At 41.2% G+C, this 25,372-nt stretch overlaps 1 protein-coding gene across 8 annotated transcripts in view; it reads right to left on the minus strand.

Annotated features, from left to right (window-relative positions):
- Nucleotides 1-25,372, minus strand: part of CAB39L (calcium binding protein 39 like) — a 428,008-nt gene that overhangs the window by 206,856 nt on the left and 195,780 nt on the right. For 6 of the 8 annotated variants that reach the window (XM_071208292.1, XM_071208293.1, XM_071208298.1 and 3 more), the window contains one exon: nucleotides 1,497-1,573. The gene's annotated coding sequence lies outside the window, so the exon portion shown is untranslated. Of the gene's footprint in view, nucleotides 1-1,391; nucleotides 1,441-1,496; nucleotides 1,574-25,372 lie in introns of those variants that run through there. The other 2 variants (XM_071208296.1, XM_071208295.1) reach the window with 2 other exon arrangements.

A 25,372-nucleotide genomic window follows, 5' to 3' on the forward strand; every position in this document is an offset into this window, starting at 1 on the left:
GCTGTGTTTCATGGATAGGGCACTGACCTTGGAGTTTCCACTCCCAGGTGAGGATCCAGATCTGAGTCATATTAAGTTGTGAGATCTCAGGCAAGACACTGGACCTTTAATTAACCTTCCCCAGCATCTACACTACATATTTTATATACATAAAGTCATTCATAGACAAATGTCATGATTTACTATCCTCCTCCTCAGGTGGAAAAACTGAGGTACAGAATTCTATGTGCAACAATGACAAAAAATAGAAGTAAACTTCATCAGAAGTCAAAAGTTTTGTCACTCAAAGGACGTTATCAAGAAAGTGAAAAGAACCTACAGAAATAGTTGCAAATCTTATTTCCAGTATAGGTTTAAATAGCCACTATGTATAAGAGAACACCTACAACTCCACAACAAAAAGAAAAACAACCCAACTAAGAATGGGCAAAGGACTTGAACAGATGATTCCCAGAGGATATATCAAATACCAATAAGCACAAGAAAAGATATTCAAAGTCATTGTTCATTAGGGAAATTCCTATAGAACATATGGTATCTGCAGGGTCAGCATTTGTGACTCCATGGAGGTTGAAATGATCTGGAAGATGTCAAGAAAACACTGGCAATTTTGGAAATTTAGGTGAGATACAGAACAAATGGGAGGCACCATGGGAACTTGTCATTGAATTTTAGAACCATTTGTAGGCTGATTATTACAAGTTACTTTAGGTTGCCATTAACTACAATTCTTTTCTTCTACTGTCTTTGCTATTCTTCTTACAGTAAGAAGGGTGGCCCAGCAGCAGCTCATACTGTACTTGTTAATCTACAAACTCCACTCTACCCTCCTGCCCAAGGCCAGAATACTCCCTGAGTAATTCAGGGTTAAACACCAATGTGCTCACAGATACTCTGTGACCTCTGAGCTCCCAAGGAATAAAAGATAGTGGAGCTTCCCAAAGACCAAGAAGATGAGGTGGCCCATCTAATGCTGAGGTGAGGTCACTATTCTTCGTCTAAGATATAAATATTACCTTTTTTGTTTCTTTCTCTTTCCACTGACTTCAGATAAGGATATCTAATTATGTATAATATATTTGATATATACAATTTCCTAGCAGAGGAAAGCATCAAGTGGGGTCCTCTTCAAACTGGCCCCTTCTTTAAAAGGGCATCCACAAAAGGCAGCAGATTATAAACTCCATGGTAGGGGTCTTGACCTCAGCAACTTTTTTTCCTCCACTGATTAAGAATTTTGCAATCGCAAAGTGAAATGGACTTGAGGGATTTATGTTTAAGCAAAGCATGTGCTCTGCCACAGATGTCCCTCCACTGGATTATAGGGTCTTTGACTTGACCACTGTTTCCTTTCCCACCTGTTCTTCTAAAGCACCAAGAGAACAAAGTACCTGAGCAAACACTACACAGCATGATCCAATATGGAGTTTTCATTTCTGTAATTGGGAATGACTCTAAGAGGAAGCAAAAACAGCACATATTCTGGAAGCACTCACTCTTGAGGAAATATCTGCATAAGAAGATCAGAGCATTCTTCCTGGCTTTGTCTGGAGAGTCATTCTGTTTCCATATCCTGGAAGAAAGAGGATTGGGGTATGTTTAAAAAAAGAGATTTTCCAGGTAAAGAACTAGGTTTTACAAGCATCAGTGTTCCCTTAGGTGGCAAGAACTCTGTGTACAGGGACTGGGGACTGTCTATGTGTAAGTCTGAGTGGTGTGCTTGGGAATGTGGGGGCAGGGGAGGGGGTGTGAGTGTGGGTCCTGGAGAGGGGCAGTGGGATGCATATACTTGAACACACTTCTAGCCTCCACTCTACACCCAGAACCCAAATCCAAGGATTAGGAATAAAACCTGAACTTGCTCTCAGTTGAGAGGGATTGCTGTCCAGCTGCTGCTCAATACTTCCCAAGGCCTGGCAGGCTTTCTGGAGGAATTGTGTGAAGGGGCTACTGCCTGGCTTCTTCCACACACTGGCTCTCACACTCCTGCTGACCGGGTCTCCTGGAATGAACCAGGCCCACCACAGAGTCTCTGGACCACAGGGCCCAGGGCTCCCAGCTCCTCTCAGCACCCACAGCTCCAGTGAGACAGGTCAGCCCTGTCCCCCACACTCTACCACCCCCCTCCCTGTGAACTTTCCTCAGGCCACACAAGTTTTCCTGTACTGGGTCACTTGGACATGCATAAATGTTTTCTTCCCTCCCTCCCCCAGCTGCCAACACTGTTCCAGAACAAGTCTGCTTCCAGAAATTATTCTGTACTCATTCAAGAAAACAAGACTTGGGAAGAAAAAGAGATGAAGAGAAAGAAGAGGAAATGTGGAGCAGGTCAGAAGAAGAGGGGAAGGGAAACAAGTGCATATGGACGCCACTGCTTTTCTAGCTATCTTTTTGGTATTTCAGGAAATTCAGCAAAACAGAGGGGGAACACTAGGTAACTGTGATTAACATTTTATGTGAACATGCAAGTGGAGCTAGGAACTAGCTGGTGAAAATAGGCACAGGAGGTAAAGGATGCCCTAACAACTTCTACCCAGGGGACAGAAATGCTTTCCATAAAAGCACCTAAGTTGCTCGGCCATCCAGCCAATGGCTCCTTAATTTGGGCAAGAGGGCTGTAGGTGCCTGTAGGGTCACCGTATACAGCTTCCTCTTCCATTACTCTCTGTGCCTTTCCTTGTGTTTGTGTTCCAGATCTTAGTATCAACAGCTACGAAGACCATGCATGAACTGAAGGTCTTTGTCAGACCCTCAGAGGAGCTGGTGTTTGCAGACTGAAAGGCATAATTCCCTGAAATGGGGACACCTCAGTACTCAACCGCTTATACCCATTCTTTAATCAGCTGATTTAGTGAAAGTCTGGTTTTTAGTTTGACAGATTTAAAGGGAGGTTTAGAAAGAGACTTTACTTTTAATATTAGGTATCATTATATTAAACAATATTTATCTCCTACAAGTTTTCTTAATATTTATCAAGCACCCTAAAGAGAGTTAGAACTTCCTGAATTATCCTATGTCTGTCTCCCTAGCAGCTTTCACCAAAGACACTCCCTCTCTCATACAACCCCATTTAGTCATAGTGGAACAAGTGTAAATGTAAACCTTAGCATCTGTCCTCAGGCCAATGTCTTTCTAAACACTACCTTTACTGAACACTGTTCACTCAGCTGGAAGGGAATGTGGGAACAATATGACTCAGGGTCTAACAGTATAACTTGGACTTTCCTGTCTTTTATACATGCAAATCAATTTTGTTTGGTATAAAATTAATGGCTCCATTTTCTTCTGACACAATGTATTCTCTTCAAAAACCTTGATGAGGATCTAATTTTCTATCTATTGTGCTAAATGCACAAACAATTTTTTCTTTTTCTGGAAAGCCCATCAATTCTACTAGACTATATATTGTCATTATGTTCATTCTCATTCAGTGCTCAAAGCATTCCTTCTATTTACAGACAAAAATGATACCTTTAAATTTATTTCAGGTCTCTGCTTTGGTTTTGTCTTTTCATGCGCACCAGTTATTCACGTATTGGCTCTTCCGTACCTATCATTAGCTTTTGACACTTTTTCTCAAAACTTTAAAACAATTTTATTTTCTCTTGAATAATTTTTTCTCTCATCAACTTCTATTTCTTATAAGGCATTATCATTCACTGTGTTTCTTCTAGCTTGCATTACATTTTGAAGTGATTTTTCCTCTTTTTTCCATATATTTTCCACATTTCTGTCCCTTCAATTTTTATTATCTGATGTCTTTTCATATCTTGCTTCATTTTCTTAATGTGTAATGCCCTGTTTTTTGAAAAACTACACCATAAAGGACACTGAAAGGAGGATTTTTCATTTCATTGTGTGCTGTTACTCTGCATTTATTCCTTTTTTGCCCTTTATTACCTTTGTATGTCAATTGACATATTTTTTCTATTGGTCATTTTATATGATTTTTTCCCCTTGAATTTGTAGTCAGTATTATGATTCAGAACAGCTTTCCAACCTCACAGAGCTGTCTCTCCTGTAGTTTCTGTACAATGCACAAAGACATGGCAGCTTAATTCTGGGTATTTCCTGGTTCCATATTTCTCCCACTCTTAAATATACACCTTTGTTCTGTCTATGTGGTACCAGTCCTTTTCATTCTGCATCTGATTATTGCCTTTTAACCCAATATTAAGTTGTTTTTCTAAAATGGAACAACTGCCATCATCTTGCCAAAATCTAGTCATAACCCTCAAATGTACATATATTTTCAGGATCATTTAGTTTTGGAGGTGTTTTCAGTTATATGTCTTAAAATGTAATTCATTTCTGAATTAATTTTGTTTAAAAGTATTTTATCTAATAATTAACTTTTAGTTTCTTTTATTTTTTAAAATTTATTTCTCTCCCCTTCACCGCCTCCCCCAGTTGTCTGCTTTATGTGTCCATTCACTGTGTGTTCTGTGTCTGCTTTTATTCTTGTCAGCAGCACCTGGAATCTGTGTCTCTTTTTGTTGCATCATCTTGCTACATCAGCTCTCCGTGTGTAGCACCATTCCTGGTCAGGATGCACATTTTTCGCGCTGGATGGCTCTCCTTTCAGGGTGCACTTCTTGCCCATGGGGCTCCCCTACGCGGCAGACACCCCTGCATAGCATGACACTCCTTGCGTGTATCAGCACTATGTGTAGTACGGCAGCTCATCACACAGGTCAGGAGGCCCTGGATTTGAACCTTGAACCTCCCATATGATAGACAGATGCCCTAACTATTGGGCCAAATCTTCTTCCCTTTAGTTTCTTATTATTACTCTTGAAACTGAAGGTAAGTTCAAGTCAATTCAAAGAGGATTACTATCAATTTGTGATGTTAAATATAAACTCCAACATAACCTTACAAATAAAATATCTAAAAAACATACAGAAAAAGAAATAAGAATGGGGGAAAAAACTGTTTCACTGCAAAAGATCAACTATACACAAAAGAAGGCAGGAATGGAGGAAATAAGGGGGAAAAGTACAGGATGTATAAGAAATGAATTTAAAATGCCTAAATAAATCGTGCTTTTCAAAGTACTTGCTTCAAAATAAATAGATTTTAAGGTGTACATTCAAGAGACTTAAATCTTTGGACTGTCCATGTCCCAGCTGGGCTTTGAATCTCAACAGTTCATTGGACTCACCCAGTACAACTCACTAGGAAATGATGGCACAATAATGATGGGTTGATGGCACAACAACCATCCCAGGAACCATAAAGAGTCTACAACTGTAAGCAAGATATTCTCATGCATCTCGATCTATGGGAGCAAAGCCCCCTCTCAATTAGAGGTGGAATGGGCATCACCATCCCAGAATCCTCAGCACTGGGGGAATGAACTATGGACTAAAGTAGACTTACTGGTATCCTACCGTAGACTTATTGTGATTCTAGCAATGGAAGATTTATATCATTGATGTGAAGGCAGTAGCCATTAGAGGTTCTGAGGGAAAGGAGAGGGAAAAAACAGATGTAATATGGGGGCATTCTTGGGACTTGGGAATTGCCCTAAATGACATTGCAATACAGATACAGGCCATTCTATATCTTCCCATAACTATAAAAGTGTGTGGGAGAGAATATAAATTACAATGTAAACTATAATCCATGATTAGAAGCAATGGTCTAAAATATGTTCATCAATTGTAACGAATGTACCACAATGATGAAGGATGTTAATGTTGGAAAATTTAGGAGGTGTAGGGAATGGGGCATACAGAAATCCCCTATGCTTTTTATACATCACTTATGTAATCTAAGTATCTTTTAAAAAATAAAGAAATAGATTAAACTCACTCATCAAAATACACATATTGGCAGAATGTATTTTAAAAATACTTCAGAGAAGCGGACTTGGCTCAATGGATAGAGCATTCACCTACCATGTGGGAGGTCCAAGGTTCAAACCCAGGGCCTCCTTGACCTATGTGGAACCGGCCCATGTGCAGTGTGATGCACGCAAGGAGTGCCCTGCCACGCAGGGGTGTCCCCTGTGTAGGGTAGCCCCATGTGCAAGAAGTGCACCCTGTAAGGAGAGACACCCAGCACCAAAAAAAGTCCACCCTGCCCAGGAGTGGCACTGCACACACTGAGAGCTGATGCAAGATGATGCAACAACAACAACAACAAAAGAGACACAGATTCCCAGTATCACTGACAAGAATAGAAGCAGACACAGGGGAACACACAGTGAATGAACATAGAGAGTAGACAACTGGCGTTGGGGTGGGAGGGGAGAGAATAAGTAAAAATATATATTTAAAAAATACTTCAAACAACTATGTTATTTTAAAGACACTCATTTAAATCCAAAGAAACAAATAGTTTAAAAGTTTTGAGAAGAAAAAAATATTACATATTAAGAGTAACTAGAAGAGAGCAGGGTGGCTAAACTACTATCAGAATAAAATAGCCTTGTAGTCCAAAATTACAACAAAAGAAAATGGAGGATACTATATATTAAGAAAAGGGTCAATCCACCAGAAGGTATAGTAACAAACAACATAAATGCACAGAGCCACAAAATACAGGAAACAACATTGGCAAAACTGAAAGAAGAAATAGTTACATAATAATAGTTGGAGACTTCAAAACACCAGTTTCAAGAATCAATCAGGGAAGCAGATGTGCCTTAACTGATAGAGCATCTGCCTACTATATAGGAGGTCAGGGTTCCATAACCAGGGCCTCCAGGCCCACATGGTAAGCTGGCCCATGCACAGTGCTGCCACAGGCAAGGAGTGACATGCCATGCAGGGGTGTCCCTCATGTAGGGGTGCCCCCATGCACAAGGAGTGCACCCCTCAAGGAGCGCCACCCCACATGAAAAACACAGCCCACCCAGGAGTGCCACCACACACAAGAGAGACCTGATGCAGCAAGATGAGGCAACCAAAAGAGACACAGATTCCCGGTGCCAACTGAGAAGAATACAAGCAGACACAAAAGAACACACAGCTAATGGACACAGAGAACAGACAATGGAGGGGAAGGGGAGAGAAATAAAATAAATCTTTAAAAAAAAAAGAATGAGTCAATCATCAAGACAACTTCAGAATGGAAACTGAGGATGTGAACAATACTATAAACAAACTGCACCTAACATATATAGAACACCACTCAACAACAGTAGATTACACATTCTTCTAAAGCATCCATGGATCATTTTCCAGGCTAGACCATCTATCTATTAGGGCACAAGACAATAAAAATTAAAAGACAGAAATCACACAAAATACTTTCCTACCCCAATGGATTTATATAAAAATCAACAGAAAGAAAACTGAAATTGTACAATTAAGTAGAAACTATATAACCCATTTTAAAATAACCAATGGGATAATTTACCAAAATCCACCTACAAAGAAAACCAGGAAATTCTTAGGGAAAAATTTTTTTTAAATGTCCAAAAAACTTTGGAAAGGAGCAAGGCACTACTCATTGGGAAACATAACTATAAATTCTTACATTAAGGAAGAATGATATGTAATCAATTACCTTTCCTCAAGATATGAGAAAACTAAACAACATTAGTAGGAGGAAGGAAATAATAAAGACTAGAGACAAGGGAGATAAAGCACAGAAAAACAACTGGGAGGATCAATGAAACCAAAATTTGGTTGTTTGCAAAGATTAATAAAATTGACAAACCTTTATCCAGACAGACAAAGAAAATGAGAGAAGATGCAAATAACTATTTAAGGAATGAAAGTGGGAACATTAACACTCATCTGGCAGAAATTTAAAGGGTTATAAGAGAATACTATGAACATTTATATGTCAAGAAACTAGATAATCGAGAAGACATGAACAAATTCCTAAAACATAAAAATAAACTGCTCTGACTCAAGAAGATATAAAAGATCTTAAGAGACCTATGAAAGCAAAGAGATTAAATAAATAAAAACCTCCCATCAAGGAAAGGTCAAAGTCCAGATGGCTTCAGGGAGAATTGTACCAAACATTCAAACAAGAATTAATGCCAATCCTTCCCAGACTCTTCCAAAAAACTGAAGAGGTAGGAATTCTTCCTAACTCATTCCATAAGGCTACTATTGTTCTGATACCCAAACCAGAGAGACACATCAAAAGAAAACAAAAAACAACTTCCATATGAATAGAGAAGCAAAAACTCACAACAAAACACTGGCAAATCAAATCAAACTACATATATTATAAGTATTATACCCCATAGCCAAGGGTGACTTATCTCCAGAATGCAGTGGTCGGCCAACCTAAGAAAATCAGTCACTATAGTAACACCACATTAAAAGAACGGTGGGGGAAATCTATGATCACTTCAATACCACAGAGAAGGCTTCTAATGAAATCTACCATGATTTCATAATAAAATTGCTCAGAAAAATAGGAATGAAACAACAAGCAAATACAAAAACTCACAGCTAACATCGTAGTCAATGTGAGAAACAATGAAAGCTTGCAATGAAAGAATAAAACCTGAGGCCAGGAACAAGACAAGGATGCCCACTGTTACCACTTCTATTCAAAATTAAACCGGAAGTTCTAGTGAGGGTTATTAGGCAAAAAAAGAGAAAGGCATTCAAATCAGAAATCAAAAACTACCACTATTCTCAGATGATATGATCCTTCCTATTGAAAATCCCAAAAAAGCCTCAAGAAATCTACTAGAGGAAATAACATCAGAAAAGTTGTAGGGTATAAGGTAAACACTAAAAAAATCAGTTTTGTTTTTCCATTCCAGGAAAGAACACTCTGAAATGCGCATTAAACATCAATTCCAGTAGCTGCAACACCTAGTCTGCAGTTCACTGGTGTCACCCAGGATAACTAACAAGGAGGTGGGGATGGACAACCACCATACCAAGGAACTGAGAGAGTCAACAACTGCAAGCAAGAGAATCCCATCCATCAGCCATATGGGATTGAAGCCTCCTCTCAATTAGAGATGGAGTAGGTATTCCCATCCCAGAATCCTCAGGATTGGGGAATAAAATATGGATGAGAGTAGACTTACTAATATTCTACTATACACTTACTGGTATTCCAGCAATGGAAGAAATTATATCATTGATGTGGAGACAGTGGCTGCTGGAGGTGCTGAAGGCAGAGAAAGGGAAAAAGAGGTGTAATATGGGGGCATTTTTGGAACATGGAATTGTCTTTACTGACACTGCAAAAACAGATTCAGGCCACTATATATTCTAAAGAATTGAATGAGAGTGAGTAGAAAGAATGTAAACTATAATCCACGCTTCATGGCAATGCTCCAAAGGTGTTCATCAATTGCAATGAATGTACCACATTAATGAAAGAAGTTGTTAATGTGGGGAAGGGTGGGAGGTGTGTGGACTGGGGCATTTGGAAATCCCTTATATTTTTTGTGTAACATTTTCTGTAACCTAAGTACATTTGAAAAAATAAAAAATATCTTTTAAAACATTCCATTCACTATAGCCTCTAAAAGAATACCTGAGAATGAATGTAAATAAAGAGATGAATGACCTATACACTGAAAACTGCAAAGCATTTAATTTAATTTGACCTAAATTATGACCTAATTCATTTTAATTAATTAAAGATCATCTAAATAAATTGCAAGATACCATGTCCTTCTTTCAGATTTAATATTGTTACCATTTCAGTACTATCTGAAGTGATCCACAGATTAAATGCAATCCCCACGCTGTGGGGAAGGCAACACATTTACATGCTGAGTCTGGCTTCGAGACTGGCCACATTTGAGCAACACGGAGGCTCTCAGGAGGGAACTCTTAGGCACCCTGCAGCTCTAGGCCTTGCTCATTTCAGGTGCACAGGCTCACAAGCATAGTCATTAGTATCAAGGGCTCATTGTTGGACCTTCCTTCTTTTTTGGTCTTTGCTGTTGCACTTGGGGGATTGTTGGTGTTCTTTTAGGGACTGTGATAGAGCTCCCCTGACAAGGAACTCAGCACTCCCCCAGTTGTTGTTTTTAATTGTAACCACTATGAAAATATCCACACATTTTTATGTACCCTGGATATATGCCCTGGAGAACTCCCTGCCAACCATGTGTTCCCTGTCAGTAACATCCCACACCAGTATTCCTCCCCTGCCATGCTGAACCTCTCTGTGATCCAAAACTTCTTCAAAAATGAAACCCAATATATTGCCAGGTTCCATTAATAGTAAAATGGAATATAGTGATGAGGTTAAAGGTTAGATATAGAATAGATATTTAGAAAACTTCAGGTAAAAATAAATTGGGGTATCAAAAATTTTAAAATGCAAAAGTTGTATTTTTGGGGAAAAGGACTTTGGCCCAGTGGTTAGGGCGTCCGTCTACCATATGGGAGGTCCGCAGTTCAAGCCCCGGGCCTCCTTGACTCCGTGTGGAGCTGGCCATGCGCAGTGCTGATGCGCGCAAGGAGTGCCATGCCACGCAAGGGTGTCCCCCGCGTGGGGGAGCCCCACGCGCAAGGAGTGCGCCCGTAAGGAAAGCTGCCCAGCGTGAAAAGAAAGAGCAGCCTGCCCAGGAATGGTGCCGCCCACACTTCCCGGGCCGCTGATGAAAACAGAAGCAGACAAAGAAACAAGACGCAGCAAAATAGACACCGAGAACAGACAAACAGGGGAGGAGGGGAAATTAAATAAATAAATAAATCTTTAAAAAAAAAAAAAGGTGTATTTTTGATGTTTTGCCTTCCATCACTGCAGTAAGTGTTGCCCTGTATGCAAACTGGCAAGGCAACTTCTTCTGCCGAGGGATTACTACCAAGGACCAGGTGATGATGTAACTAGAAAATGACCTTAAATAAAAGGGTCAACTCAGACCAGCAGAATATCTCAGTCTACATATAATAGCAGTAGTTAAAAATGCTTTTTGACCTGAATAAAAGGGGGAAATGGAAAGGACAAATGAGTTTATATGGCTATGAGTCTCCAAAAGGAGCCGGGAGGTCATCAGAGGGGTCGCCCTTATGCACACCTCAGCAGAGTCCCAGAGACAGATAAAGTAGATACAACCCCAGGTATTGGTTCTTCTGAGGGCTACAGGGACCAACATCTTCTATGGTCACGGCAGATGGAGTTCAGCGACATGTCAGTTGGCCCTACTTTGGAGTTTGTGTTTCTGTGTGATGGAGCTGGACTCAGATCTGATCTTTGTCCCCAAGCCTCTCTTGTTACTTTTACCAGATCTGTAGTTGGTGCTGGGGTTTAGTGTATACCAGGGGACCTGAGTCTCTGGACTGTCCATGGGATAGCCAGGCCCTGAGCCTCAATAGATTTGCAACTCCTGCACTCTGGTTTACTGGACTTACCCCACTCAGCTATCATGGAGGTGAAGAAGGTCAACCACCACACCAGGGAGCCAAGAGTGCCTACAACTGAAAGCAGAATTGCATCCAGCATCCATGTGGAATCTAAGCCCCCTCTTGATATAGATGTGCAGTGGACACAACCATTCTAAGACCCACAGGATGGAGGAATAGAGTATGGATCAGAGTGGACTTACTGATATTAGTAATCGAAGAAAATGTGACATTGGTGTGGAGAAAGTGGCCATGGTGGCTACTGGGGGCAGGGAGTGGGGGGAAGAGATGTGATGTGGGCACATTTTCAGGGGTTGGAGTTGTCCTGGGTGGTGCTGCAGGGACAGTTACAAGACATTGTATGTCCTTCCATGGCCCAATGGGTAGATTGTGGGAGAGAGTGGGCTATGGTGTGGACCATTGACCATGAGGTGCAGCGGTGCTTACAGATGTATTCACCAAGTGCAATGAATGTCTCATGATGATGGAGGAGGTTGTTATAGGGGGAGAATTAGAGTGAGGGGGATGGAGGGTATATGAGAACCTCATTTTTTAAAATGTAACATTAAAAAAAATAAAGACAAAAAATAGAAGAAAAAATAACTAAATGTAATACCTACCAAAATCTCCGCAATCTTTTTTTAGAAATGGAAAAAGTTGATCCTCAAATTCATATGGAATAGCAAAGTACCAACTCGCTAAAACAATCTTTCAGAAGTCTCTAACTATATAATAAGCACATGCAACCAAGATAACATCCCAAATTATACAACATAACATAAAAAGAACTAGAAAAATCTCATCTATTCTCCAGGGGAAAAAACAATCAGCCAATACAGTCCCAAATGAACCACAGAAGGAATTATGTGACAAAGCACTCTCTGCTCAATGAGAAAGGTAAATCCTCTTGGAAGGAAAGAAAAGATAGTTCTCAACAAAGAAACATAAACAACAACAAAAATGTAAAACGAAACTGTAGACCTATATAAAAAATATCCAAAATTCAAGGACAACCCTAGAAAGATGGAGAAAGAGCAAGGAGCTCCTAGAGTCAGCTCCTGCTACAGGGCAGTTAGTAATCACACAGCACTATCTAAAGCAGCTGTTTGGGTGCGCCAGGAAGCCAGAAGAGCATCCTGCAACATCCTTGAAAGAATGGAAGGAAGGAGACTGCCCATCTGCAGAGAAGATTCAGAAACAGAGCACCCCATGCCCTGGAGGCTGGTGCCCATCCTCCAATGGAGGCACAAGCCACCTGGGGAGCTATTCTGCAGCTGAAATAGGAAGCTCCACTTCCCAAAAATGGGGAAGGAAAAGGTAGTTGGGCACCAACTTCAGCTCCTGATGAGTAAATTCAGAGGGCTACAGTATATAATCCTAAGAACAGCTAAAGTTTGAACCTGACCAAGTCAGAAAGAGGCTGGGAACTTCCATCTTAACTCCATGCCAGGCACAAGGAGAAGCAGGACAGAATAAAAATCCCAGTGCTGGTTCAGCGCCTTTCCATCCAGATCAGATTGCAGCTCTAGCATAGGACCCAGCCTCACCTCCAGCAGGCAGGAAGCTGGGGGACCTGCATTAGCCTCTTTGGGAAATTACCAGCCAAGTTGACATGCCAGTGAATATCCTACTATAGCAGCACAAGCTGCCCCAAGAGCTACCCACTGGCTAGAAATGGAAGCTCCATTTTCCCAAAAATAGGGGAGGAAAAGAGCTGGCCACTGATTTCAGCTACTGATTAGAGTCTAACCCTAAGAATAGCTAAAGGATAAACCTGTCCAAGTTGGAAAGAGGCTGGTGGCCACCATTTTAACCCCACCCCCAGCATGAGGGGAAGTCAGGCTGACAGAAAGTCTCGGTGAACATAGGGATCAGTTTCTTGCACCCAGATCAGCCTGCAGTCCTATCCTAGTCTTCAGCCCCACCTCTGGCAGGGAGGAACCTGGTGGGCTCTGCACCAGCCTATCCAGGTAACTGCAGGAACCTTTAGCTGACACAGACTGAATAACCAGAAGTGTACCAGGACAACTGCGGTCTTCTTGGACCTGCAACGCATAGATTGCTGCCCACGCCTGCAGCTCTGTGCCTGCCCAGGCAGGGGTGAAAGGGGCGTGAAGCTTCATCAGTCTCTCTGGGCAGTTACAGTCTAGGCCTGCATGACTTGAATTATTCCACACAGCTGTGATTCTGTCCCTACCCCTGGCAAAGGAGAAAGTTGAGAGAAGATTCATAGGTCCCTGGGTAATGAGGGCAGCTTAAGCACCTACAGCTTAGAGCACCAACTACATCCTTGGCTCCTACTGCACAACCAGCAAAGGAGAAAGGGCAGCAAGCCATAAACTAAAGAGAAAACCTACACCCAGAATAAATACCCTACTCTCCAGATGCCAAGACAACAACAAAAAATTATAATCCACACCAAGGAACAGGAAGATATGGACCAGCTAAAGGAACAAGATACCATTCCAAATAACAGAAACGAGTAGAGACAACTAATCATAGAAGTTCAAACAAACCTCCTTAATAAATTCAATGAGATGGCTAAAGAGATTAAGGATATTAAGAAGACATTGGAGGAGCACAAAGAAGAATTGGAAAGCATACAGCGCAAATTAGCAGATCTCAGAAAGAAAGGTGCAATCAATGAAATTTAAAAACATTGGAATCATATAAAGCAGATTTGAGGAGGCAGAAGAAAGCATTGGTAAGCTGAAAGAAATGGGCTCTGAAAGTGAACATACAGAAGAACAGATAAGGAATGGAATAAACTGAACAAGGAATCAGGGAACTAAATGACAGCAAAAGATGTGCAAACATACATGTCATGGCTGACCCAGAGGAGAAAAGAAGGGAAAAGGGGCAGAAGGAATATTTGAAGAAATAATGGTAGAAAATTTCCCAAACCTATTGAAGGACATAGATATCCATGTCCAAGAAGCACAATGTACTCCCACCCAAAAAAATCCAAATCAGCCAACTCTGAGACACATACTAACCAGAATATCTGATGCCAAAACAAAGAGAATTCTGAGATCAACAAGAGAAAAGCAAAGCATAACAGAAAGGATACCCAATAAGATTAAGTGCTGATTTCCCTTCAGAAACAAGGGAGGCAATAAAACAGTGGCCTGATATATTTAAGATACAAGAGAAAAACTTCCAGCCAAGGATCTTATATCCAGCAAGACTGTCTTTCAAAACTGAGGGTGAGATTAGAATATTCACAGATAAACAGAAACTGAGAGAATTTCTAACCAAGAGACAAGATTTTCAAGACATACTAAAGGGTATGCTAGACCCTGACAAGAAAAGACAGGAGAGAGAGGCCTTAAAGGGAGTCCAGAAATGAAGATTATATCAATAAAAGTAACTAAAAGAGGAAAAGAATGGTGAAAATAAAATATGGCAGATAAAACTCAAAAAGTCAGGAAAAACCTTAACCAATGATGCAAGGCACTTGTATTCATAAAACTGTAACTCAATGTTAAAAAAAAAAGTTTAGAAAGTTGTAAATAACTGGAAGAATATTCCATGCTCATGCATTGGAAGACTAAATATCATTAAGATGTCAATTCTACTCAAATTGATATACAGATTCAATGTAAGCCTGATGAAAATTTCACCAGAATTTTTTTAAATTAAAAACACAATTATCAAATTTATTTGGAAGGGTAAGGGATCCTGAATAGCCAGAAACATCTTAAAAAGGAAAAGCAAACTCTCACCTCCAGACTTTAAATCATACTTCCTAGCTATTGTGCTTTACAAAAAGCATGGTACTGCCATAAAGACAGACACATAGACCAATGGAATCAATTTGATGGTTCAGAAATAGACCCTCACATGTATGGTCAAGCCATTTTTGACTAGCCTGTCAATCCCACACAGCTCGGGCAGAATAGTCCATTCAACAAAGAGTGCTGAAAGAACTCGATATCCATAGTCATAAGAAGGAAAGAGGACCCCTATCTCACACCTTACCCAAAAATTAATTCAAAATGGACCAAAAACCTAAAAAAAAACAAGAATGATAAAACTTCTAGAAGAAGTTGTAGGAAAGTATCTTCAAGACTTGGTAACACATGGTACATTCTTAAAGGAGATAAGGGGGGGACTGAGGTGGACTACTGATGGTTAATGTACATAGAAGTTTTAATTAGCTTTTTCGTGAAAGTGTGGAAATGTATAGAGTGGATGGCAACACATAGTGAGTAAAAGCTAGTTTATAAATGGGGATGTGGCTGAAAATGGTAGTCCAGATATGAAATGTCAATTGACAGAATGCTAAAGAATAATCTAGGAACTGAATAGTATGGTAAACCAAGAAGTAGATGAGAACTGCATTTGATGGTACAGATGCAAGAGTGTCCTTTGTTAGCTAAAGCAAATGTACATCACTACTGTAAAGTGGTGGGAATGTGGAGAAGCATGGCAAAAATACAACTGGAGTGACCCATGGACTCTGGTTAGCAGTAATAATATGATATTATTGCATCTATGCCAAAGATGTACTGTGTTAATAATGGGACAGTATGGAAAATGTGTGCCAAATGTACACTATGGTCATGGTAACAACCAGATATTATTTGTCTGTAACAAATGTTCAGATACAGGGGTGTTGTTTGGGAATTCTGTACATACACATGATTGTGTTATAAGTTTACAACTTCTGCCATAAAAATATACTTCAAGAAAAATAATAGAGTGGGTTGAGGGAAAAATACACCAAATGTAAGATAAGGACAATAAGATTTTGACAATAATCTTTCATAATTTGTAAGAAACATCTCACAAAAATGCAAGGTATTGGTGGAGGGTTGATGTATGGGACCCCTGAATGATGTTATACATGTTTGCTTTCTAACTTCACAATTGTTACCATACTTATAAAGATAATAATAGGGTGGATTGGGGGAAAATACTTTGGTTAGTAGTAATGTTGTGACAATGCTCTTTAAGAATTAGTTTAAAATGTTTAACAATTCAAGGCATTGGTTATAGGGTGAGGTATGAGAGTCCTGTATGATGTTATATATATTTGTTTTGTAAATTCACAACTATTATTATACACTTAGTGTCTATGTATGCTTATGTATGAGTGGTATACTTTAATAAATTAAAAAAAATTTTTTTAAAGCATGGGACACAGAGTCCATCACTCTCTTTTCTGGGGAACAGGGCTGGAAGGAGATTATCTGGGGAGTTAGGCAAGCTAAAATTAGATTTCAATTATAAAACAAAGTCTAAAAATTAGGTATGTGTTCTTATCACCATTTTACAGATAACGGATAGGTACAAAGATTTCAAAGTATTTTTCCTGAAGTGACCCACCAAGTACATGTCAGGATCTAAGTACAGGGAAGTCTGACTTAAGGTAAACCACTGTGGAAATGACTTCACAAGAGTCACAACTCCATCCAAGTTGGGCTGCCCTCAAAGCCCATGGTGAGCCTCAACGACATCCAAGGGCTGCAAATGTGATGGTCTGAAACCACCTACCCAGCCAGGAGGGTCGTCATAGAGATGCTGGAAAGAGACACCATCTCCACTCTTTACACTCTCTTAAATAAAGTGAGTGCATGGTGACTGTTTATGTGACTCTGTGTTAGGCACAGAGCAGGGAGAGATGAATGTAAACCTTATGGGAGTGATTTACAATCCAGTGAGTCAGAGATAAAGAAGCAGCAAACACAACTTGAAGAAGAGGGGTCAGTGCTAGGATAACAGAGCAGGTAAGAAAGATGCTGGGAGTGGATGAAGTTCAACCTGCTGCCCACATAGGATGTCCCAGGTTTGGTTCCTGGTGCCTCCTAAAAACAAACAAGCAAACAAATGAATAAACCAAGTCAAGGGAGCCTATGTGGCTCAGTGGTTCAGTGCCAGCTTCCTACATACAAGGTCCCAGGTTCAATGCCCAGTCCTGGTACCTCAAACAAACAAACAAAAAGGGTTACCTAAGTCAGAGAAGACAAGACTGGAGCTGGGGGTCAAAGGAGGAGGAAGAAGTAGCCAAGTGGCAAGGGTCTATTTCCACATCAAGGAAATAGCCAGTGACAAGTGGAGAAGGAAGACAGAGCTTGATCACTGCATGACCTCCAAGGGAGGTGGGCATGGCAATAAACCCATTAAAAATGGGCAAAGCATTTAAATAGACATTTCCACAAAGAAGATATACAAATGGTAAAGAAGCATATGAAAACATGCTCAAGTCCATTAGCCATTAGGGAAACGCACATCAAAGCATGATGAGCTATCCTTCACACCCATTCAAAAGGCTATTATGTTTAAAATTGGAAAATAGCAAGTGCTGGGAAGGATGCATAGAAATAAGAAACCTTGTACACTGCTGGTAGGAATATAAAATAGTGCATTGGCTGTGGAAAACAGCTTGGCAGTAACTCAAAAAAAGTTAAACTAAAATTACCAAATGAACTGGCAATCCCACTTCTGCATATATACCCAAAAGAATTGAAAGCAAGGATTCAGACAGGTATTTGTATGTCAATGTTCAGAGCACAATAAAGAAAAGGGAGAAGCCAAATGACTACCAGAAGATGAATGGACAAACAAAATGTGGTGAATACATACAATGGAATATTATTCAGCTCTAAGAAAGAATGAAGCCCTGATGCATGTGTCAACATGGATGAACCATCACGACATTACATTCGGTAAAATAAGACAGACACAAAAGGACAAATATTGTATGATCTCACTGATATGAACTAAGGATAAGAAGCAAACTCACATATTTAGAATCTAGAATATAAGTTACCAAGGGATAGAATGGGGTAGAGAATGGAAAGCTGGTACTTAAATTGTGCAGAATCTCTATTTAGGTTGATTATAAATGTTTGGGAATGGATAGTAGTGATGGTAGGACCTTACTCTGAATTCTATGTTTGTGAATGTGGTTGAGGGAATTTGTTTAAGGTCATGTGCGTTACTAGAAGGACAGCTAGAAGCCTAAAGATGGGATTGTTTAGCTAAGTGAACCTGTTATGGATGATGGACTGAGTTTAACAAATATAAGATTGCTCTGTCATGAATTATAACAAATGGGTGACACTATTACACATTGTTAATAATAGGAAGGTAAATGGAAAAAATACACCTAATGTAAACTAAGGATTATAGTTGTCATAATATCTTATATTCTTTCATCAAGCCTCACAAAGCTGACACACTAATGCAAAGAGTGAACAGTAGAAGGATACAGGGGAACATTGTATTTTTTACATGAGTTTCTATAAACATACAACTTCCATCATTTAAAAAAATTGTAGTAATTTAAGAAAGCATTATGCTGAGTGAAAGAAACTAGATGCAAAGTACCACATATTCTATGATTTCATTAATATAAAATGTAAAGATAAATTTATAGAGATGAAATTTATAGTGGTTGGGTAGGGCTGGGGAATGATAGAGGGATTGACAGGTGCCTTCTAAGGAGTATAGGGCTTTCCTTCTAGGAGAGATGAAAATGTCCTAAACTTGATTGCGGTGAGGAATGCAGACATCTGTAATTATACTAAAGTACACTTTGGATAGATTATATGGTATGTAACTATATCTCAATAAAACTGCTTTTAAAATTTGGGGCACACATTGTGGAGGTTCTTGTAGTCCAGTAGAATACCCTTGCATGTTACTGTAACCTGGGAAGGCGTGGGGGATTCAGTAAAGGAAAACAAGGACCAAGGCTTGCCTTGGGTTTTAACAGGATCACTCTGGCTGCTAGGTAAAAATGGACCACAATGGCAAGTAGGTCAAAAGGCAGACTAGTTAGGGAGCTATCACCGTAGTCCAGGCAAGTGATATGGTGGATTAGACAGAGCAGCAGCAGTTAGGGAAACCAGGTGGTCGGGTTCCACACGTATTTGAAGTAGCTGTTGCTGTACTGCTGTGGGGTAAGAAAGTGACACATCCCAACTCCAAAAGTTAGAGGAATGAACAAACAGGAGGAGAGCAACAATGGATTAAGTAGACTATTATTATTCTAATAATGGAAGAACTTGTAACACTGATATAAAGACAGTGGACACAAGAGGTTCTGAGGGGAGGGAGCGGGAAGAATAGGTGTTACATGGGGCATCTTTCAAACACTGGAATAATTTTGCATGATACTGCAATAACAGATACAAGTCATTATACATTTTCTCAAAACTTATAAAAATGTGATCATGGTATCTCCCCTGCCAGGTAAGTGCTGTGCAAAATGTGCTGTGCAAAGTATGAAACATAATGCAAACTATAGACCATACTTAACAGCAATGCTTCAATATGTGTTCATCCCATGAAACAAATGGACCATGCTAATGAAGGATAATGTTCATGGTGAAAAGTGTGTCGGGGGAAGGAGCAGGGTATATGGGAACCCCCTATACATATATATTTTTTAAAAGATTTATTTATTTATTTATTTATTTCTCTCCCCTTTCCCCCCACCCCAGTTGTCTGTTCTCTGTGTCTATTTGCTGCATCTTCTTTGTCCACTTCTGTTGTTGTCAGCGGCACTGGGAATCTGTGTTTCTTTTTGTTGCATCATCTTGTTGTGTCAGCTCTCCGTGTGTGTGGCACCATTCCTGGGGAGGCTGCACTTTCCTTCATGCTGGGCAGCTCTCCCTATGGGGTGCACTCCTTGTGCGTGGGGCTCCCCTATGCGGGGGACACCCCTGCGTGGCACGGCACTCCTTGTGCACATCAGCACTGTGCATGGGCCAACTCCACATGGGTCAAGAAGGCCCAGGGTTTGAGCTGTGGACCTCCCATGTGGTAGATGGATGCCCTAACCACTGGGCAATGTCTGTCGCCCCCTCCCCTATATTTTTGATGGAACATCTATGGCAACTAAAGCTCCTTTAAAAATAATGAAAACAAAATGTTTTTTAAATTGTGACATTGAAGCAGAAGTATCAATGGAGTTGTGATGTTAGGCAAGAGAAAGACTGGGATATCACCAAAACTAGTTGATATCTGAAAACATGGAAACAGATTCTGAGGACAGAGTGTATTGAATGAGATCCATAAAAAATAAAACTGATACATGGCTCTTCACCAAAGTTTAAAACTACAGATCTGGAAAAAAAGAAACTATAAAGGCAAACTACAGACAGGGAATAATATTTGCAAACTTAACTATGATGAAGAAAGAACACATACCTAGACTATCTGAAACTGATATCTGGAACAGGTATTTACAATATTGGGAGTGGATGTGGCTCAAGCAGTTGAGCGCCTGCTTCCCACAAAAGGTTCTGGGTTCAGATCCAAGTACTTGCTAAAATAAACAAAAACAAAAAACAAACAAACAAAAAAATCTCAGGGTCACCCATGTGGCTTGGTGGTAGAGGACTGGCTTCCCACTAATGAGGTCCTGGGCTCAACCCCTGGGCCTAATACCAAAAAAACCCAAAACAAAACCATAAAAACACACACAGATATCTAGAATAAATCAAAAGAATTTCCAAAATTCCCAAATTCAACCATGATAAAACGATCCTGGGAAGCGGCTGTGGCTCAATCACTTGGGCTCCCATCTACCATATGGGAGGCCCTGGGTTCGCATCTCAGTGCTTCCTTGTGAAGGCAGTCTCGCCCACAGGCTGCAGATCACTGCCTGGCCCACAGGCACTTCAGAGAGCCGACTCAGCCAGGTCACGCAACTGAGGAGGGAGACAAGCAAAAAAAAAAACACAGAAGAGTGTGCAGAGAATGGACACAGCAAGCAAGCCACAAGGGTGGAGGGGAAATAAAAAAATTAAAAAAAAACAACAACAATCCGATTAGAAAATGGGCACTATATATGCTCAAACATTTCACCGTAGTAGATGAATGGATGGGAAATAAGTACAGGAAGAGATGCTGGATATAATTAGCCATTAGGGAAATACAAACTATACAAACACGTCCCGGGCTCCGAGCAGGCGCAGGCGGGCGTCTGAGGAGGGGCCGCGCGCTCCGCCTGAGGGTTCCCGGCGGGCGCTCACTAACCGCCCCCCCGCGCGGATCCCCGCACACCGCACACCGGGGGCCCCGCGGCTCCTCAGCCGGCCGCAGCACCAGGTCAACGGTCGGACACGAACGAGGCCTCGGGGGGCGGGGCCTGGGGGCGGGGCCTCGGGGGCCTCGGGGGGCGGGGCCTCGGGGGCGGGGTTTTGGGGGCGGGGCCTCGGGGCGGGCTGAACGCCCAGGGGCGGGGCTGAGCGGTGGGGATGCGGCTGCGCGGCCAGCAGCAGGGCTGAGCGCCCGGCCACGCCCTTGCCAGGAGCCCCGCCCCCGCCGCGGCCCGAGGCGGACCCGCGCGCACTCGGGGCTCCTGCGCGCTCCCGTCCCACTAGACTTCGGGGCCCCTACCTGCGTCCTCCGGGAGGAGGGTCTCCGCACCCCCGAGATCCGGCTAGCGCCTGGCAGCCACGCAGGTCCCCCTGGCCAGGAGTGGGGACGCCTCCCGGGAAGAGCTGCCGGCGCCCCCTATTGTGAGATCAATATTCTTCTACATCAAAGAAGACTGAAGCTCAGGGCGCAGCGCAATAAAGGGCAGCAGGGGGTGCGTTGGGTGGGGGGGAACCGGGAGTCTCATTGTAAACAGATGGTTACTGGCTCCTTTTCAACTAAAGGTCATGATTCTAGGACCCAAGATGATAAAAATAGTTAAAATGAACAGAATTATTGTAGTTTCCCAAGATACACAGGATTTTAAAGTGGAAACTCTTCAAGGGAAATTAAGACCTATGAAATACTATGATTATAAGTGAATCAACACTTGGAATATTTTAGAGCAATACTTTGGACAAGCTGTCAGTAACTCATCTTTCAGGACTTGTGTAATCACTCTAAACAGATTATTCCTGTAATGTCAAAAAACTATCATATAAATGGAAACTTGAAAAAAAGTTTTACTTGCCTTTTTTTTAAGCTACCTTGAGCACAAAAAATGTTACATTAAAAAAATGAGGTTCCCACGCCCCCATCCCCCACTATACTATGCAAATAAAGAGAGACAGAACGGTGATTAATGGCTGGCAGGGGTTGAGGGGAGTGGGGAAGGCGGAAGAACTCCCTTTGGATCTGAGGTTTCCTTCGGAGTGGATAAAAATGTTCTGAAATTAGATAAATTTGATGCACAACATAGTGAAAGTACTAAATGCCACAGAATGTACTGTTAAAATTGTTAATTTTATGTTATGTCACTTTCACCTAACAAAAAAATATAATGTGAAGTGGAGGAAAAAGAAACTCTCAATCATAATGCTCTTTGGTGCTTGAAAGGAACACTTTCTTTCTACTATCTCTCTCACCTGCACTGTTCTGAGTTGTCACCTGCTGATGGTAGAGTTCCATGCCATCCAAAAGGAGAAGGTGTGCCTACATTGGAAAGGAGCCACAAAAATCCTGACTGGTTCCTGTTCAAGGAATAGGATTCTCTAGTTCTAAAAATGCCTAAAGGCTAGGGTATTAAGTTAAACAAGTATTATCAACACAGACATACTCAAGAGTGAATTAGGAGGAAAAAGGAATTTTGCAATTGAGCAAGTCTCTTGCTAGTCTTCATCACTAGAACAAATTAAAGCATTTTTCTTTTCTGCTCTAGTCCAGAACCTGGTCAGAGGGTTTTCTCCTAGCTCACTTAAGCTTCCCCTGTTCTACTAGTGCCTTTGCAGGGTCCTCTCTGACCACATGAACCTTTGGTGCCATTCTTTATGTCCCATTTCTCCCTCCTCCCTCCAGTTCCTCCTCCCCCTGGTCCCCTCCTCCTACTGCCTCTTCTCTCTCTTCTCTCAGGCTTTTCTAAACCACAAGAGGCAGTGGCCCCTTTCCATTGTCATAGAACCCTCAAATCCCAAAGAACTGCAGAATCGCTCATCAAAGTTTGCAAGTTTTTTCTTTTACTTGTGCAGAGGACATGATCTTTTTTGGTTACTGTTAGCATGGAGTATCTTTTTCAAAGATTTCACTTTCAGGCAGTTTTTATCCCTGGATCTAAGGTGAGTCTCTTGTAGGCAGCACATGGATGGCTCATGTTTTTCCATCCATTCTGTCAGCCTGTATCTTTTTTTTAAGATTTATTTTATTTCTATCCCCTTCCCCCTCCATTTTTGCTCTAGGTGTCCATTTGCTATGTGTTCTTCTGTGTCTGCTTGCATTATCTGGCAGCAGTGGAAAACTGTCTCTTTTTTTGTTGTGTCATCTTGCTGTGTCAGCTCTCTGTGTGCAGTGCCACTCCTGGGCGAGCTGTGCTTTTTTTTCACATGGGGCGGCTCTCCTTGTGGGGCACTCTCCTTACATGTGGGGCACTGCTATGCAGGGGCACCCATGCATGGCAGGGCACTCCTTGAGTGCAGCAACAATGCACGTGGGCCAGCTTACTGCACAGGTCAGGAGGCCCTGGGGATTGAACCCTGGACCCTCCATGTGGTAGACAGATGCTCTAGCAGTTGAGCCGTGTCTGCTTCCCAGCCTATACCTTTTATTGGGGGAGTTTAATCCATTCACATTCAATGATATTATGGTAAATGCATTATTTACTTCTATCATTTTCTTCTTTGGTTTTCATATGTCATGTCTTATTTCTGTCTGTATTTTTGCTCTCTTGATTATCCTTTCTGCTATTCTTTCTTCTATAATTTCTTCCAAACCTCTGTCTCCTGTCTTTTTCTGTCAGGTGGTAAAGCTTCCTTTAATATTTCCTACAAAATGGAATCATTGTTATGAATTCTCCTAATTTCTGCTTTCTTTGCATTTTAAATGCACCTTCATATTTGAAGGCCAGTTTTGCTGGATAAAGATTTCTTAGCTGGCAGTTTTTCTCTTTTAATATCCTAATTATATCATGCCATTGTCTTCTCTTCTCCAAGTTCTGATGAGAAATCCACAATAACTCTTTCTGGGCATCCATTGTATGTGATAGTTTGCTTCTCCATGGCTGCTGTCAGAATTTTCTCTTTATCTTTGACATTTGGCAGTTGGAGAAGTCCTGTTAGACCTACTATGAATCTGAATAGACCTATTGGAGTAGGTCTATTCACATTTATTCTGATTGGGGTACACTGTGCTTCCTGGACATGCAAGGTCATTACTTTCATGAGGGTTGGGAAATTTTCAGCTCTTATTACCTCAGATACTCTTTCTGCCTCTTTTCCCTTCTCTTCCCCTTCTGGAACTGACATGACATGCATGTGGTTGTGTTTTCTATTATCATTCAACTCCCTGAGACCTAGCTCAAATTTTCACATTCTTTTCTCTTTGTTCTTTTCTCTCTTCCATTTCTGCTGTTCTGTCTTCTGCATCACTTATAGTTTCTTCTGTCATTTCAAACTTGCTGTTGTATGCCTCTAATGTTTTGTTGTTGTTGTTTTGTTTGTTTCCTCTTTAGGAGGTACTGGGAATTGAACCCAGGACCTTGTGAATTGTAAGCAGATGCCCAACCACTCAGCTACATCTGCTCCACAGTGAGAGTTCATTTTTACATTTGTTTGTTTTTAGAAGGTGCCAGGGATCAAACCTGAGACCTCGTACATGGGCAGTAGATCCTCAACCACATGAGCTACAACTGCTGCCCTCTAATTTGTTTTTTATCCCACTATTGTGTCTTTCATTCCCATGAGTTCTGTTACTTTTCTATTCAGGCTTCCAATTTCTTCTTTGTGCTCACTTGGTGTCTTCTTGATATCTTTTATCTTTTTATCCATATCATCTTTCAATGCATTAATTTGATTTTGGAAATTTGTGTGCCTCTCCTTGGTTAGTTGTCTGAAATCCTGTGTATCTTCTGGGGACTTTGATAGATTCCTTTTCTTGGGTCACTTCCTCTCTTTTCTCAGAATGACTTGTAACTTTTCCCTGGTGTCTAGGCATCTGATTTGGATGGTGAGTTTACTCAGATGCTCACTTTCCTTTCATAGGGATTTAGTGGCAGGAGGCTGTGTGTTTCTGGTGTCCTTGATTCTTGGTTCAACTTGTTCTGGGTCTTTAGGATTGTCCCTGTTAGTTGCTCAGATCTGGGCCCTGAGCAGAGTAATGTGTTGCAGACCTGCTTCCTAGGGCCTTGGGGAGGGAGACTGTAAAGACCAGAAAAT

Source organism: Dasypus novemcinctus, chromosome 15, assembly GCF_030445035.2.
Source record: "Dasypus novemcinctus isolate mDasNov1 chromosome 15, mDasNov1.1.hap2, whole genome shotgun sequence".
NCBI classification, from domain to species: domain Eukaryota; kingdom Metazoa; phylum Chordata; class Mammalia; order Cingulata; family Dasypodidae; genus Dasypus; species Dasypus novemcinctus.